The sequence below is a fragment of the Gracilinanus agilis genome, chromosome 4 (assembly GCF_016433145.1).
Source record: "Gracilinanus agilis isolate LMUSP501 chromosome 4, AgileGrace, whole genome shotgun sequence".
Lineage (NCBI taxonomy): Eukaryota > Metazoa > Chordata > Mammalia > Didelphimorphia > Didelphidae > Gracilinanus > Gracilinanus agilis.
In genome coordinates this window covers 145,521,693-145,530,482 of record NC_058133.1, presented here as the reverse complement: position 1 = coordinate 145,530,482, position 8,790 = coordinate 145,521,693, and the positions used below count along the sequence as shown (strand labels likewise).

Sequence of the window (8,790 nt, the reverse complement as noted above, 5' to 3'; positions counted from 1 at the left end):
GTGAGGTCTCCCTTTTCATCTTTGATACTATCAATTTGGTTTTCTTCTTTCCTTTTTTTTATTAGATTGACCAGTACTTTGTCTATTTTATCTGTTTTTTCAAAGTACCAGCTTCTAGTCTTATTTATTAACTCAATAGTTCTTTTACTTTCGATTTTATTTTTAATTATCTTTTAAACTCAGCTATCACAGAGTCCTTAATCACTGTCAGTAGATTTAGATGGTTTAATGACCTTGGAATCATGCACATAAGAAGCTGTCTATTTCATGTCTTCAATAGATAGTTGTTCCCATTTTGGACAATGTAGACAAAAGTATGCTTGGATAGGGACAGCACAACCCTTCACAAACTGCCTCCTTATGTGATGGACTGTGTCTTCAGATTGAACATCACGAAACCCAAGTGTTGTTTCTGCAGCTTCCAAGAGTCAGTCAAGGTATAAACTACCTATAATTTGATAGGGAAAAGAGCAAACAATAAAAAAAAACACCTAACTAAATAATTTTTTATGGATACATAAAGCAAATTACAGACACAGAAGGAGACAGTGAAAGCAAAGAAAACACACACAAAATCCAAAAGAAAAATACAGATTGGGCACAGATTCTGGAAAACTCAAAAAAACCTTCAAAAATCAATTAAGTGAGGCAGAGGAAAGTGGGAAAGAGAAATGAAAGTGATATAAGAAGAAATGGGCCAATTGAAAAAGAACCAAAAACTGATAGAGGAAAATCAGGTCTTAAAGTTAAGAACTGACCATCTAGAAACTAATGATTTCATGAGAAACCAAGAAATAATAAAGCAGAATCAAAGGAATGGGAAAAAAGAGGAAAACCTGAAATATCTTATTGATAAAAAAAACTGACCTGGAAATAGATCAAGGAGAGATAATTTGAGAATTATTGGACTACTTGAAAGCTTTGATCAAGGAAAAACCTTAGATATCACTCTAAAAGAATTATCAAAGAAAACTGCCCAGAGATCCTTGAATAAGAAAATAAAATTGAAATTGAAAGAATTCACAGATCACCTTCAGAAAGAAATCCACCAATGACAACTTCCAGGAATGTAATAGCTAAAATCAAGAACCACCAAGCTAAGGTGAAAATTCTTTTATCATCCAGAAAGAAACCATTCAAATACCATGGAGCTACAATCAGGATCACACAGGACCTAGCTGCCTCTACATTGAAGGATCTAAAGGTATGGAATATGATACTCAGGAAGGCAAAAGATTTGTGTTTACAACCCAGAGTCACCTATCCAGCAAAATCGAGTATGTTCTTTCAGGGGGAAAATGGACATTCAATAAGATCCTGAGGAATAAGCTAGACCTTAACAAAAAATTTGAAGTCCAAACATAAGACACAAGAAAAGCACAGAAAGGTAAACAAGAAAGAGGAAATGTAAGGAACTCATCAAGGTCAAAATGTTTATATGTCTACATGGAAAGAAGATATCTGAAATTCTCAAAAAATTACTCATTGTGGTAGAGAAGATAGAAGGAATTTATCCAGAAAGAGGGTGGGGAAGTAACCTGATTATGCTGATATGATGTATATTTATAATATAAGATATGTATATAAATATGATGATATAAAATTATATATATATATATGTATGAATATGAATGATATGTAAAAATTCAAGGGGTAAAAGAGAGGATTGCACTGAGAGAAAAAGGAAGGGAGAGATACAATCAGGTAAATTATATAATATGAAGAGGCATGAAAAATCATTACAAAGAGGGGAGGATAAGGGTGGTGATTGACAATGCTTAAACTTCACTCTCATTAAAACTAGCTCAGAGAAGGTAAAACAAGTATTCCCACTGGGGTAAAGAATTCTATCTTACCCCTCAGAAAAGGAGAAGGGGAATAAGATAAGGGAAGGAGGAGGTAATTAAAGGGAGGATGAAGTGGGGTGGAGTGACAAAAAGCAAAATACTGGTGAGGAGGAACAGAGTGAAAGGAAATAGAGCAGGATCTAAAGGGGATAATATGATGGAGGTAATACAAAGTTAGCAATCATAATGTTGAATGTAAATGAAATGAACTCACCCATAAAATGGAAGTGGAAAGCAAACTGAATTAAAAAATAGAATCCTACTATATGTTGTTTACAAGAAACACATTTGATGCAGGGTAATAAGCAGATTTAAGGTAAAAGGCTGGAGCAGATTTAAAAATGCTTTATCTAAAAAAAATGAGGAATAGCAATCATGATATCAGACAAAGTTAAATTAGAAATTGATCTGATTAAAAGAGGTGAGGAAGGAAATTACATTTTGCTAAAGGATATAATTTATACACCAAATGGTATAGCGCATATATATATATATATGTATATATATATAACATTATCATATTAAATATTTCTATTTTGTGAAAGAAGACATATCTCACACTAGAGAAAAATTTATGTAACAAATTAAATGAGGAATGGTATGCTTTATAGTCTTGTATTTTTGAGTATTTTCCAATCTGCCACTGGACTTGTAACTTTCCCTCTGCCCTCCCTATACCATCTGTTGCTCTGGGAATTGTAATCATATCAGTACTATCTTTGTTTTTGAAAGAGTATATCAATTGACTACCATCTTTGTGATTTCTAGGACTCTTACTCTACTTGTATATATATGTTATCTTATTTAAAAGGTCAGGGAATGTATTTTTGTATATTTATATTTTGTATTATATGTTGTATTATATTAGTATCCTTGGCTTTTGCCAAAGTGCTTGGCACGTTAATAAGTCCATATCAAATGATTTTCATTCATGTAGTATGGAGAATCTCTGATGTCCAGTCTTGAAATGAAAGACCTGGGCTCTTGATGGCTATGCCAGTTAATCATTAGCCTGGAAGGATGTATTTTGCATCTTTCTCCTGTGGATCAGTCTAGCTTATTTTGGGGATGTTCAACAGCAAATTGGTTTCAGGGTAGCGAAACAAATATGTATAAATGAACTTTTTTTGTTAGTTGTTTTCAGTTGTGTACAATTCTTTTGTGACCACATTTGGGGTTTTCTTTGCAAAGATACTGGGTTGCCATTAATTTGACATTCAAGAATTGCCATAATTTAATTGGAAAATAGTTTTTAATCTTATCACTTGCTGTTGCCTTAGCATTAGTCCTCAGTTCTAATTAGACAAGAACTGGGCAAGTAGAAGCCAATGATCTCACAAGACAGCAAGAATTAATAAAGCAAAGTCAAAAGAATGACAAAATAGAAGGAAACATGAAGTATCTCAAAGAGAAGATGACAGATCAAGAAGAAAGGTCTAGAAGAGACAACTTGAGAATTATTGGTCTTCCGGAAAAATCAAAGACAAATAGAAATCAAGAAATTATCTAAGAAAACTGCCCTGATACCCTTGAAAAAGAGGGGAAAATAGACATTGAAAGAGCCCATAGAACACCCTCTACACTAAATCCTCAAAAGATAACCCCCAGGAATGTAATAGCCAAATTCAAAAGCTTCCAAGTTAAGGAGAAAATATTACAAGAAGCCGGAAAGAGACAATTCAGATATTAAGGAACAACAATCAGGATTACACAGGATATGGCAGTCTCCACACTATAGGATTGCAAGGCCTGGAATATGAATCAGATCTATTTTTACTTTGGCTTTATCAGTTATCAAGATTGCAACTCCTGCCTTCTTTTTCTCATTTGAAGCCCAATAGATTTTGCTCCATCCTTTCACTTTCACCCTGTGTGTGTCTAGCTGCCTCATGTGTATTTTGTAATAAATAGGTCAGGGGCATTATTCTGGTAATAAGGCTAGCAGGATGGTGGTGCTAATTGGAAGGATGGAGTGAGTTGTGCCTGGACTGGGCTTGAAATTTGTTTATAAATGTAACAAGGAACCAACCGAGGAAATGGTCAAGTGAAACTCTCACTACTAGATACCAGGCTCCTTTAAGATATCAGGTTACCAGCCCCTTCCCTGCTGAGGAAGCAGCTTCCTATTGGTGAATGGTAGACTGACAGGAAGTGGATGTTGAACTTCCTGCCCTTCAGCAATGGAGTTTGTTCCAGCTAAAACTGCTCAGAACCCTTCCAGTTGCCTGACCCAGGTTGGCCTTAGATGGTAGGCAAATAACCACAAAATTCTCTGGTTAAGGCTAAGGAGTTTATTGACAACAGAGTGAAGAGGACAAGGCAGTGGAAAGAGGGTTAGGAAGTACTGACATCTAAGGATGAATGTTTATCTGAGTAAAGTTGCTAATAGGTATTGTCTGGATGGTTTTCTGCTGACTCAAGGCTTGAAGCCCTGGGTCAGAGTGATGCTTTCTCTGGATAATAAATAAAGTTGATCTATGACTAAAGGATCTGCCAGTTGTGCTAATAGTATTTATAAATTGTTCTGCAGGATTGGTTTAACCCTACTCTATTCTAGGCCTAAGCTACCCACATTCTCACTCCCACCACCCAGGGACCCAGGGGTATGGAATAAGTGAGTGATCAGGGGAGAAGTCAGGGAAGAAAGAACCCAACCCTGGGTCTCCAGGGCTTTATATACCCTTGGCTCAACTGGCAGTGGGTGTTTTGCCCTATGTCTCATGCCACCGTCAACATTCCAAACGGGGCAGCTGACAGGTTGCCCTAGGCCGACATGGCAAAGTTACTAATCCTATATTACAGTTTCTTGTAGACAACATATGTTAGGCTTTTGGTTTCTAACACACTTTGCTATTTGCTTCCATTTTATGGGAGAGTTCATCCCATTCACATTCAGAGTTATGATTGTCATCTGTGTATTCCTAACATTTTGAAGTCCTCTCCTAATTCTGTCCTTTCTTCTTTCGCTATTTCCTTTTAAACCAGTGGTTTACTTTTAATCAGTTCCCCTAATTCTCACCCTTATTTTACTTCCCTTTCTGCCCCTTCCCTTTTTCTTCCCCTCTTGTTATTTTTTTTAGGGTCAATTAGATTACTTCCTCTTTCTCTTCCCCTCCCTTTATGTACTCCCTGCCCCACTCCCCGCCTTGGTTTTTCCCTTCTGCTTTTCCCTGTAGGTTAAGATAGAATTTGTTACCCCAATGGATCTAGCTGGTCTTCCCCCTCAGAACTGATTCCTCTGAGCGTAAGGTTTAAGTATTATCAATTAACACTTTCTTCCTCTCCTTCTTATAATAGTATTCTTCCCCTCCCCTTACCATAAGCCTCTTTGTGTGATATAGATTATCCTATTTTCCTTATTCCTTTAAGTTTCTCTTGGTGCCATCTTTTATTACCCCACCTCTTTTTTTTCTTTTTTTTGTGTATCATTTTAGACCACTTAGTACCCACATAACATTTCCTTATGTATAGTTCTTCTAATTACTATAATAGTGAATAAAATCTTTGAGAGTCACAGATAACATTTTTCCATATAGGAATATAAGTAATTTGATATTATTGAAGTCCTTAAAGAAGAACCTTTAATTTTTTTCTTTCCCCTCTGTTTCTTATTACTTTTTCTTGTTTCTTTTGTTTTTTTGTGGTTGGATATCCAACTTTCCATTTAGACCTGGTCTTTTCTTTGCAAATGCTTGGAAATCTTCTATTTTGTTGAATTCCCATACTTTCCCCAGAAAGTATATAATCAGTTTTGATGGGTAGGTGATTCTTGGTTGTAGACCCAGTTCTCTTGCCTTTCTTAATATCATATTCCAAGCCTTGCAATCCTATAGTATGGAGGCTGCCATATCTTGTGTAATCCTGATTGTTGTTCTTTGATATCTGAATTGTCTCTTTCTGGCTTCTTGTAATATTTTCTCCTTAACTTGGAAGCTTTTGAATTTGGCTATTACATTCCTGGGGGTTATCTTTTGAGGATTTAGTGTAGAGGGTGTTCTATGGGCTCTTTCAATGTCTATTTTCCCCTCTTTTTCAAGGGTATCAGGGCAGTTTTCTTAGATAATTTCTTGATTTCTATTTGTCTTTGATTTTTCCGGAAGACCAATAATTTTCAAGTTGTCTCTTCTAGACCTTTCTTCTTGATCTGTCATCTTCTCTTTGAGATACTTCATGTTTCCTTCTATTTTGTCATTCTTTTGACTTTACTTTATTAATTCTTGCTGTCTTGTGAGATCATTGCCTTCTACTTGCCCAGTTCTTGTGTTTAGAGACTGGTTTTTGGCTATAATCTTTTGGTTTTCCTTTTCTGTCTGGTCTATCTGGTTCTTCATGGCTTCCAGGTGGTCATTTCCAGTCTTCAATTTGCCTATCATTTCATTTGATTTCTGAACCTAAATTTCAATTGCAAAATTCTGCCTTTTAAACTGTTATTTTCTTTTTGAACTATTTCCCACTTTTCTTGACAAATCTCTTCCACCTTTCTTCTGATCTCAGATTGGAACTCTTCATGAGCTTATGACCAATTTTCATTTTTTGGGGAGAGTTTGGATGTTTATATGTTTGTCCTTCTCTGCTGTCCATTCTGTGGTCTGAATTTTTTCTATGTAAAAATTCTAAGTAAAAATTATATAGTGGATTTATCTTAGTGGATTTTTCTTGCTTTCTTTTGTTGGTTGGTTTTTCTTGAGCCTTGCTAGCCATTATTCTGCTCTTTCTTGCTTCCTTCAGAAGTCTGGGTGAAGAGGGCAGGCTCTCTGTGTATGGAGCTACAGAGTGGTTTTTGCCTGAGGCTACTTTTTGAGTCTGCAAGTGGTTTCTGCTGTATGCCACTCCTGCCCCGCTCCCCTCTCCAAGCCCAAGGTGTGCACTCTTCAGCCTCCTGGGGTTTCAGGTCCAGCTGCTCTCAGGGGTGCTCTTGATCTGCTGCTAAGAACTTAGAAGTTTTTCCCCACTGCTTTAATTCTAGGGCACTGACTATGAATCCTTCCCCGTAGGTGGGGTTGGGGAGGGTTTGATTAGCTCATGGTTTGGTGGGCGCTAATTTACCTCCTTATAGCATGGAAATGCCCAAATCCCATGTACCTTAAATGCTGCACCCTATTGTGGAGTCCCTTCACTCTCCTGAACTTGGCCTTTTTGTTCTTTTGAGGTATCATATGGGTAGGTGGTGGGGAGGGTAAAAGTTCTGCAACTATTCTGCAGCCATCTTAACCCAGAAGTGTGTGAATGTCCTTCTTTTGTCCTGTATGGTTAAACTCAGATTTGCAGCATAGGTTACTTCAGGCTAAGTCCTGACTTCCACTGCTCTTTGGAACACATTGTATTCCCTTATATAATTGTCCTTTCCTTTGTATTTGAAAATCTTTCTCCTGACAGCTTTCACTGAATTGAATTGTTAAATTTAACCATTAAATATTTTGAAGTTTGCAGCATTGCGTTGTTGTGTTTTTTGTTTTTAATTTTGCTTTTTCTGGAGGTAATCTGAATATTATTTACTAAAATTGAATTTTCTATGTTTAAAAGTTCTAGGCAGTTCTCTTCTATTATTTTTTTCATGAAAGTATTAAGTTTTTGGGTTTTTTGTCTTGTCTTGTTCTGGAAAACCTGTAATGCTTAGGTTGACTCTCTACATCCTGTCTTCAAGATTAGTATGTTTTCTTGAATAGCAAGCTTATTTTCTATTAATGTAATTTTTTTCTTCTAGATTATCCTTCATTTCTGTGTATTTGCATTCCCAATCTAGTGTTCTCTTTTTTTGTTTCTTTGGTGAGATTTGTCATTCTAGATTCATATTTTTTCTATCCTGTTAAGTATTTTTCATGTAGAAGACATAAATTCTGCTTTATTGATTCTCATTTCTCTTTTAAACCACTCAGGAAAAGCATGTTGTGCTACATTATTTGTAACAATGCTAATTTCTTAAGAAAAGATTGTAAAGTTACTTAACTTCTCTATACCTACATGTACCTGAAAACAACACTAGCCAGAAATTATAAACTGACTGAATACTGATGAAATAAGTTACCTAGGAAAAAAATATTTCAACTTCCCAAAGACATGACTGGCATCAACCTCTAAAAAAGCCTTCCCTAACCTCTTTTAATCTTAGTGCCTTGCATCTGAAGTGATCTCTAATTCAACCTATATATCTATGTATATCTAGACACATATATGTATATATCATCTTCATATGTATATGTGTACAAGTTATATCCCCCCCCAATTGTTCCCCCAAGATTGGGGACTTCTTGAGAGCAATGATTATTTTTGTTGTTTCCATTTTAGCAAAGTATCTAGCACTTAGTAGATGCTTCATAATGCCTGATGGACAGTGACTCAAAGTTGCAAAAAAGTTGCATTTCATTTAAGTATAACGATCAGATTTTCTAAGAGACCTCTTTTAAAAATGGTAAGGGCTGACCCACAATATGAGAATTATAGTAGAGGTTTGATGGCCAATATACCGCAGAGAGAGCTCACAGTGCTTTTATGGATCTTCTAGAGATATTTGTGAAACAGAAAGTTGAGTAGATTAGCTGAATTCAAAATTCTCTTCTAACTTTTAAGATACTAGAGTTATGTTTGAAAGATCTTAAGGATTCTAGTAATACTTTCTCAAATCAGGCTTTTTAAAAAGAAGTGACATTAAACATGTGCTATTTAACTAGTTACCAATAATTTTCTTTTCACTTTGGACAGTGTGACATCTTCGACATTAGCTCTTTGAAACCATGTATCTATGGTTTTTCATGAAAACATACTTGTAACTCTTGGCTCAGTGTGCAGTCAAGTTGTCTTGATGGTTTTACAAGCTCTTGTGAATTCCTTTGGCAAAGGTGAATCACTTACTCATTCATGTCAGAGTGAGATAGTAGGAATTACTAAATCCATGATATTAGGATTGTAAAGTTTGAATCAAATATTACTGCCTCTTTTCATTTGG

General features: G+C 35.8%; 1 protein-coding gene across 2 annotated transcripts in view; it reads left to right on the top strand.

Annotated features, from left to right (window-relative positions):
- Positions 1–8,790, top strand: part of FMN2 (formin 2) — a 453,830-nt gene that overhangs the window by 228,004 nt on the left and 217,036 nt on the right. The window lies entirely within an intron of this gene.